This window comes from Charadrius vociferus, unplaced genomic scaffold (assembly GCF_000708025.1).
Source record: "Charadrius vociferus isolate BGI_N301 unplaced genomic scaffold, ASM70802v2 scaffold282, whole genome shotgun sequence".
NCBI lineage: Eukaryota > Metazoa > Chordata > Aves > Charadriiformes > Charadriidae > Charadrius > Charadrius vociferus.
Genome location: NW_009647731.1, coordinates 374,381 through 382,572, shown reverse-complemented (window position 1 = coordinate 382,572; position 8,192 = coordinate 374,381).

Here is an 8,192-nt window from a genome sequence, read left to right as displayed (position 1 = left end):
CACTGCGATGCTCTTGTTCTGGCACCTCCTGCCGAAAACTTCTGCCTGCTCTGGGGCACAGACAGTTGGACCCTTCGTCTGCAGGACTGTCAGGTCCATGATGGATGGGAGGGGAACAAAAGGCAGGAAGAGGGAGGGGAGCAAGAGAGAGGGCAAGAAGGATCCCCTAATACCATTACCCCCCTGAGATTTTTGGCTTCTTTTCCATCCCACAAGCCACTGTGTATACACTGTGTATCCTGCTTCTCAGCCATAACAGACCAATGTGACATGCCACATATGGTGCCATGGACCCCTTTTTTATTTAATCCACCCTCGAAAAAAAAAAAAAAGCAGTGCCACTGCCGTCTCACAGACTTATGCAAGTTATAATAATCACCATTTTAATTTTTCCCACAACTTTGAGGCTTAATAGCTTTAAAATCTTACAAGTTGTAAAAACAATTAAAGCAATAATTTTAAAAATAAGCAGAATGGGACCTTCAAAAGAATGTGAACCTTTAACACTTCACGGTTAAATAAGGGCCTTGTAATATAGTCACTTGAAGGCCAGCCCTGAGAAAACGCAGAAGCATCCTGTGAATTTGTTGATGCTAGTTCAGACAGACTGTTTATTTTCATGATTTCATGGAAGAATTTTAATTTAATGAGTGTTTTATACACTAATGTAAAGCACAGTTTCAACCCTATAATTATAGTGTCAAAATATTTCTGCTTAAACAGCAGCAGCTGACTACGGAAATGTGATTTACATCTGAATTGTATCAGGGGGACACTGCTAAAAATAATCAGCATGTGCCTCTTAATTGAATAAAAAAATTAACAAAGAATATCAATGTGTATCTCAGCCTAAGTCTTTCTGCCTTTCATTTAAACGCTCTGCTTATTTGCTTATTGCCTTTATAGGGCTAAGGTTTCCAGAAAAATCATAGGCACAGAATGGCCGTGTGTCATTTTGCCCACCCGTTTCTCTCTATTGCACACATAGCGATGGGAAATTGCATGAGCAAATTGTCGGTTCCTGTCATTGGGAGCCTACATTTTTTGAAAATCTCACCATTAATCTTTCAGCTCAGTTTTAAAATAACCAACTGCCATCATGAAACAGGTTTCTCATGCTGCTTAAGGCTGTCAGCAGGTTTTGACCAGTTCAGGCCACATTTTGCTCTTGGAATGGGGTTAGAAATCTTTTTTTGTTGTTGTTGTTGTTACTGTTGGAGAATTCATCTTTTGAGGTAATGCCTGGGGCAGCTTCAGATGGGAGAAATCCTAGTTGTGCTCTCCCGATCTGTTTGCACCACCACACCACTGGCGACGGGACCGCAGCCCTGGCGCAGCTGCCCTGGTCTTTGTCTAGCCCTTGTCCATCTGTAAGGCAGGATTATTCTCTGTTTGTCTTACAGTACCTTCTAGAGGCCCCGGAAGAAATGGCATGCCCTTGTGCTGAGTGTTTTATGCACTTCCTAGGGAGGGATAGTCTCTTCCCCAAAGAAACGACAATCTACAAGCCAAGGCACACAGGGGAAGGACCTTTATCCTTATTTTGGAAGCAAAGGACTGACGTTGAGTCCACATTGACATCTACTGTGGGTGGAAGGATGTGGGATCCTTCTGGATATATGCCTCTGCCATGTGCTGGCTCCCCACTGGGGAGTGCCAATAACCCCCCTCTAAAATCTCCTGTGCTCGTGGTTCCCGTTGTAAGAGAGGGAGAGGCAGTAGACCGAGGGTTATGTCTCCAGTTTGGTCAGCCAGGGAACACAAACCCAGGAGCTCATCAGAGTGTACACCTGCACTCCAGTCTAGAAAACTTCCAGGATTATGTTAACTTTCAAATTCAACCAGGAAATCTGTGCTGAAGCAACTGCTCTTTGCCCAGGATGTTTTGTTTGGGAGGAAGAGAAGCCCACAATGTTGTGTCGCTTACACAAGTGTGCCCGTGATTTTCTTGTCTTCAACGGATGCGATAGCCTGCTACTCCTCTTCCGTGCTGCCTGAGCTTTTGGAGGTTTAGGTTAAGCAAATCTGTCTTGCTTCTTTAAAGGGGGTTTAGGATAGCTAGCTAGTCTGCAGGACATCCTCACTCTGTTCTCTCAGCTTTCAGCTTTGGGCCAGCTCTTTTGCACGCAACAGTGCTTACTACCACCGCTTTCTTTTCCAGCCGGGACAGCCTCAGCAGCCCACTCCAGCAATCACGCCGCCGTTGTCGGCAGCCCAGGGCTCAGCAAGGAGCAGCACAACGCAGCCCCAGTGAGTCACTGAGACCTCCCTCCATGATAGTCAAACACTGTCTAAATCTGTTTTGTGCTCTTCGGTTGCTATTTTCTAGCCTAAGAATGTACGATTACGGCTTTGTGCAAGCAGTACGTGATCATGAATGCATCTGCAAGTTAGAAGGAAATTTCTATTACGTGTGGCTAAACTATATAGACATTGTATACGTGTATTATGTATTGCATATGGGCATAGAGGTATATGCATGCATACACATATGCATGCTTGTAAATATTATGCTTCCCTTGTCTGATGAAGCACAGATTTGGGGTCCTCTAGAATTCAAGGCCCGATCCTGATTCTTGTATATGTATTAGCTTTAGTTCATTGTATTCCTGCGGCAACAGATGCTCTCCAACAACAGCAATGTGATATGAAATCCCTTTTCACAGGGTGAGATTCTGAAGTTTTGCTGTGGCCTTTCATGACACTAGGATCAATGTATGGATGAATCTGGTATTCGTATAGATTTCAATGGCTCTGTGGGAACTGCATATGCTCTTTTTATTTTATACTAAGATTCCACTAAATTGTCCTTTGGATTTATTTCAAAGAAGGAAAAGGGGGGAAAAAAGGCGGTAAAGATTGCTCTTCTTATGCTTTAGTTGTTTTTTTAACTCAATTATATTTTGACAATTCTGTATGAAACTTTGGAGTATGTCTTTGTTTAAGCAGTATACCTTCCATAGGAATAGTCAGTTAAATGTATATGGCTAGTTTCAGGCATAACAAGCTTTGACAAGGGCATTTAGCGGTTGTAATTCAAATCTAATTCAGAACATCTTAGCGCTGGACCTGTCAAGCACTTGAAATGCACTGTAGCTGCAAAACCAAGGGATATGGTCCCAGTCGTGCTCTGTGTGGCATCAAGCTGATGTGTCAACAAGAGCAGTTACAATTACAGGTTCTTTCAAGCATACTAAACTAATTTACAGTACTCCAAAAATGTGGGAAAAGGCCTTGCCAGCATAAAGGTATACAGGACTTTCAGACTGCAAAGGCAAGGCAAGTGGCACGGCCATTTCGTTCAGGAGTTTAAATATTATGCAGTTTCAGTGCCACCTTTGGGGAGGGGGGTTAGATTCGTAACTAGATATTTTGTAGATAATAACAGATTTGCCTTGCAGCCATCAAATACCCTTGTCAAATCCCATTAGAATCACATTGCACATTTATTTGGAACCTCAATCTAAAATGCATGCGTTTGCTAAGTGAGGATGGGGTCCTAATTGCACTGGCACTGACTGGTCCTTTTTGTTTGTCTCTCTTGTTTATCTGATAAATGCCATTTACACTGGCTGCAAAATGCTTAGGCTTCTTCTGCTTACAGGGATTAGAAAACTTAGTGCAAAGGGAGAGGTCTTTCCAGAAGCAGATCTGATCCAAGGATGTCCCACAAAAAACAAGACAGAATTACAGTAACCAACATGTAATTTTAACATCAAGATATAAAAAGACTTGATTTTAAAGTGCACCAGTGATTTAAAGCAGCTGCACACATTTAGAGGGCATTGCTTTAATGTGCACACAAAGGCTAATGGAAGCTTTTACAAAAGAAAAAAAAATCAGTTTTTATGATTTATCTACTTTTTATGCACAACATTATAGGCCCTCCCCCCAGGGACTCATAAATGTGATTTTTACTTCCCAAATTACAAAGCTAGTCAATTATTTGGGAATGAGTCATTCATTCAAAAGTGTCTGTAACGGGATGTGTTAACCATCAGGAAATTTTACACCAATTGGAATTATAAACACCAGGGTAAAAAAAAAAACCAACACAACCTCTTGGCCAACCAGCTATGTCTATTTGTGAAACCTTGAGTATGGAGAGCAGTGTAATGCATGGCTGGAGAAGTCCTGAGAAGCTGATTTGGAGGGGAGAAAGGGGGGTGAATTTTTTTTTTTTTCTTTTCCATTTGATTGTATAAAATGTGTTTATTTTATTTTGAAATAATGTAGTTAGCAAGTCTGCAGCAACTTGCAGTCAAGGCTCCTAAAGCACCTTATAAACCTTTGCCGATTAAGCCTTGCAGCCACGTACAGGGTAAGGAACTATTAGCCCCATTTTATGGAATGAGAAGCCGAGGGCCAGAGGTGGCTGCGGGTGGGCAGACACACAGGCGTCTCCTTTGGTGGCCAAAGCTCCTCCTTCCCCTGTTGCAATTCCGTCAAAGCCAACAAGAACCAAAGGAGCTGGTTTTGATTTGCATCTTCTTCCCTCTGTATCTGCCTGTTGGCCCCCGAGGACTTGCCTTGACCCACCCAGAAGTCGTCCCTGGCATGAACAGCGTGGATGCGAGTGACAGCTTGTGTCTGAAATAGTTGCCAAAAGTTGTATCACTGAAACATCAAATTGTTCTTTTGGCCACTGTACACTCTTGCTGTATCCTAGGCCAAAATTAGAAAACCTCTGGGGACCTCATTAGACCCTAGTACTCCAAAGAGGACACCAGTCCGAGAGAGAGGAAAGAGAAGTACGTAGGAATAGACAGGTATGTCTCTGCTGACATTTCCTCAGCTCCTGCTTGATGAGGGAGCAATCTTCTCCTGGCTGTCAGTGCACTTCTTCTCTGGGGAAGACATTCAATCTTTCTTCTCAAAAGAGGAAACTCATACATGCGCTTGCAGATAGGTGAATGAACAATGAAAGCTGGAATAGTAGGGGTAGTGTATCTACATTGCTACTATTTTTTAAAGGATCATTAGGACCTAAAACATCATTTCTCTTTTTTTTAAAGGAATTTGAATGATCTAAATAACTTCAGTGATGGAAATGTTTGCTGTGGTTCTGCACAGAAAGCATAGCAAAGAACTGTCGCCCTGCTTGTGTGACATCCTGGCTTTTCTACAACTTCTGGAATATATTTTAGTACAAAGCTGACTCTTAATTGCTACATGTAGTCTTCAGGCTCCTAGGTGATGTAACACCTGAAATTTTAGTCTCAGCTTCTCATACCCAGGGGGACCACTGATTCCACATACAGAATATTTGAATGCCAATGTAAGGACAGAAATACAGTCGTGGAAATCTTGGAAAGAAGAGGCGTCATCACCTAGCAGCATCCTGATGAGGTCAGACACAGGAGCTACTGTGGGGATAAGCCGTTCAAAGGGTAATTCAGACTTGAAGAGATGGCCCACAGGGCCTCAGCTAAATATTGTCAAGGATGGAGGGAGCTTCCAGTAGAGGAGCAGCCACCACAGATCTCGTCTGCAGGCAGGCACGGAACAGCGAGAGGTGTCATCACACCTCCAGCAGAAAGATGCGTAGCAGGGGCTGAACTGACGGCTGCTTTAGGAGCTAAGAGAAAAAATGGATGGCAACCCTTACCCCCACTGAGACCACTTTCATAAGGTTCATTTTCTGAGGCTTTGCACAATGTTTTGCTTCATTTTTTGTACTTAGCTGTAGAGCATTGGAGTGCAGAACCAGGTACTTTGCATCAGGTATTTCCTCGCAGCTGCGTTTCTGCCGGCTGGGTTGCAGATACTGGGAACACACGGCTGCCACGGTGAGCTTTTTTGTTCTTTTCTCTGGAAATGGAAGAAAACCAAAGCAGCATCTCATGAATCCTCTAAAAACTGGGTGTTCAGAAACTGTGTCCAGATTGGAATTATGTGATATAAACCCATCAAAATGACAGATGCATGTAGGTTATTTTAAGATTGCAATAAAGCCAAAGCACGCTTCTAAGTAGTCACTTTCATTCCATATCCTGTTTGCAAGTCATGCCGTTATCCAAGCAAAGGCTGGATCCTACAAGGAGTTAAGAATGGCGTTACCATTAAGTGTGTGAGCAGAAAAGCTATATCTAACATAAAAATTAAATATGTATTTAGGTGTTCACAGAACTAATTTCTAATAAAGCCAGTTATGGGTTGCTGAATCAGGCCCTGAATAGTTTTGCAGTGCATGATGAAAGCTTTCCTTCTGTAAATTACTTTCTGTGAAACACTTTAACTGGGGTCCAGACAAGTGGGAAGATTAAAAAAAAGGTGGAAAATTTCAGAGAAAAATAGATTTCCTCAAGTCTTAGTTAATATTTCAAGAACTTATCTGCTACATAAAGCTAAAGAGTTGGTTGTTAAATTTTTAAGTATTTTCCTGACATATATTTTTCCAAAGAAATCTCAAAAATGTTAAGTAGCTTGGGCTCAGGTATTATTTACAGTGCAAATCAAGAATTCTTTTTTTTTTTTCCACCAAACTCACATGCCAGGAATCTGACATAGGATCTGAACCGCAACGATTGAAAATTAAGGAAAGTAAAGGCTATTCTCTTTGTCATCACACTTCCACTTATAGCGATATGCTCTTTTGTTATTAACCAGGCCCAATCAAAACAAAAGGGATACTGTTTCTTTTATGAGTAATGCACTAACCCACCAGCAGAAAAAAGTTCACGTAAAACGTATGGGTTCAGACAGCATAAGATTTATTACGATGGCTACAAAAATTATTCCTTCTTAACAGCACTTAAATTGTCTAATTATTCACAGCTGTTTTCAATTTGTTTCAGGTTCTTAATTAGGGGGTAGGGTGCTCTGCCCAACTCCTCAACTAGCGCTGCAAAAAGCGAAGAATTGCTTCATGCTAAACCAGCCCAGCCCTGGGGCTGATTAGTGGAATCCGCTGCAAGATAATTTGTTATTCATACTTATCCATCCGCCTCCCGCTGGGCTCAGATAAAGATTACGGAGAGACACAATTTCCCTCTTGTTTGTATAATTATTTTGATCCATCAAGGCAATCACGATAGAAAAAAAAAAAAAAAAAAAAAAGGTGGTGTTTGCTGCTCTTTTAGAGGAGCAATGAGGGTAAACAGATATGTTTGGGAGCCAGCACCTGATAATCTGAATGAATCTCTGGATTTGGGGTTAGGAGATCCTTGTTAAAATGTAGCGTAGCAGCAGGAGGCTGTGTGCCTGAAGGGTTCTCGGGGCACGAATGGATGTGCAACCTGCAGTTAGGAGGGAGTCCCGAGGGTTTTAGACTTAAAGCAAAGGCATCTTTCCTAAAGCATGTTACAGCAGGGTGCAGCTGGTCTCTGCCGATTTTTGATAGGGAGCTAGCAGCTTATTGCTGAGAAAAACATGCCTGTTCTCTCTCTAGACATATGGGACCGTAAAAGTGGGCAATTATGTCACATTTAAAAATGAGAGGACTCAATTATTATTTTCAGGTTGCCTCAGCTTTATCCTAGACATTTTCATTGCTTTGAATAGTCCCCATGCTTCAAGCGTTACAGTTTGGAGAAGTCAAAAGCCAGAACTCCTTGTGCTCCTTTTCGCTGTGAAACGATTGTGCATTTTGCATCAGCAGCGTGGGGCGTGGGTGTAGGTGCAACTCCTGCCCTTGCACGCAGGAATTTGCACTTGCGTTGGGTGGCTGACTGGGCACGTGCAGTAAAGGGAGCTCGAGCCAGTTCCAAAGGAAGTCTTACTGGTTTAAATGGGAGTGAGATCAGGACCTGAATAAATCTTTCAGGTCACCAGCTGCACTTAGCTGGCCTCATTAAAATTCAGGTCCTTAATATCTGTGGGTGAGTGTATGAAAGGGAGTTATGGGGTGAATTGGTCAACAGATTTGAGGTTTGTTTGTGCTCCCTGTGGACTCCCCTACTGAAAAAGTCCTAAAGAGTTTAATAGAAAAAAAAGAACCTGTGTTATTCTGGTTTTAACTATCCTATAGGATTTAGTAGGGAATTATATCCTGACTATGGACATTTTTTTATGGTTCAGATAACTGTAGGCAAGACTGATTTGTGCATTAATGCATTTTTCTAGTGTGTCTCAATTATAGAAACATCTGCACTAAGTGAACTTGAAACCTCTTTGATTCCCTGTGCAAATTCTCACTATTCAAAAGTCCTCATGTTTTCCTTCTTCTTGCCTTTAGCTTAATAGTTTCAGAG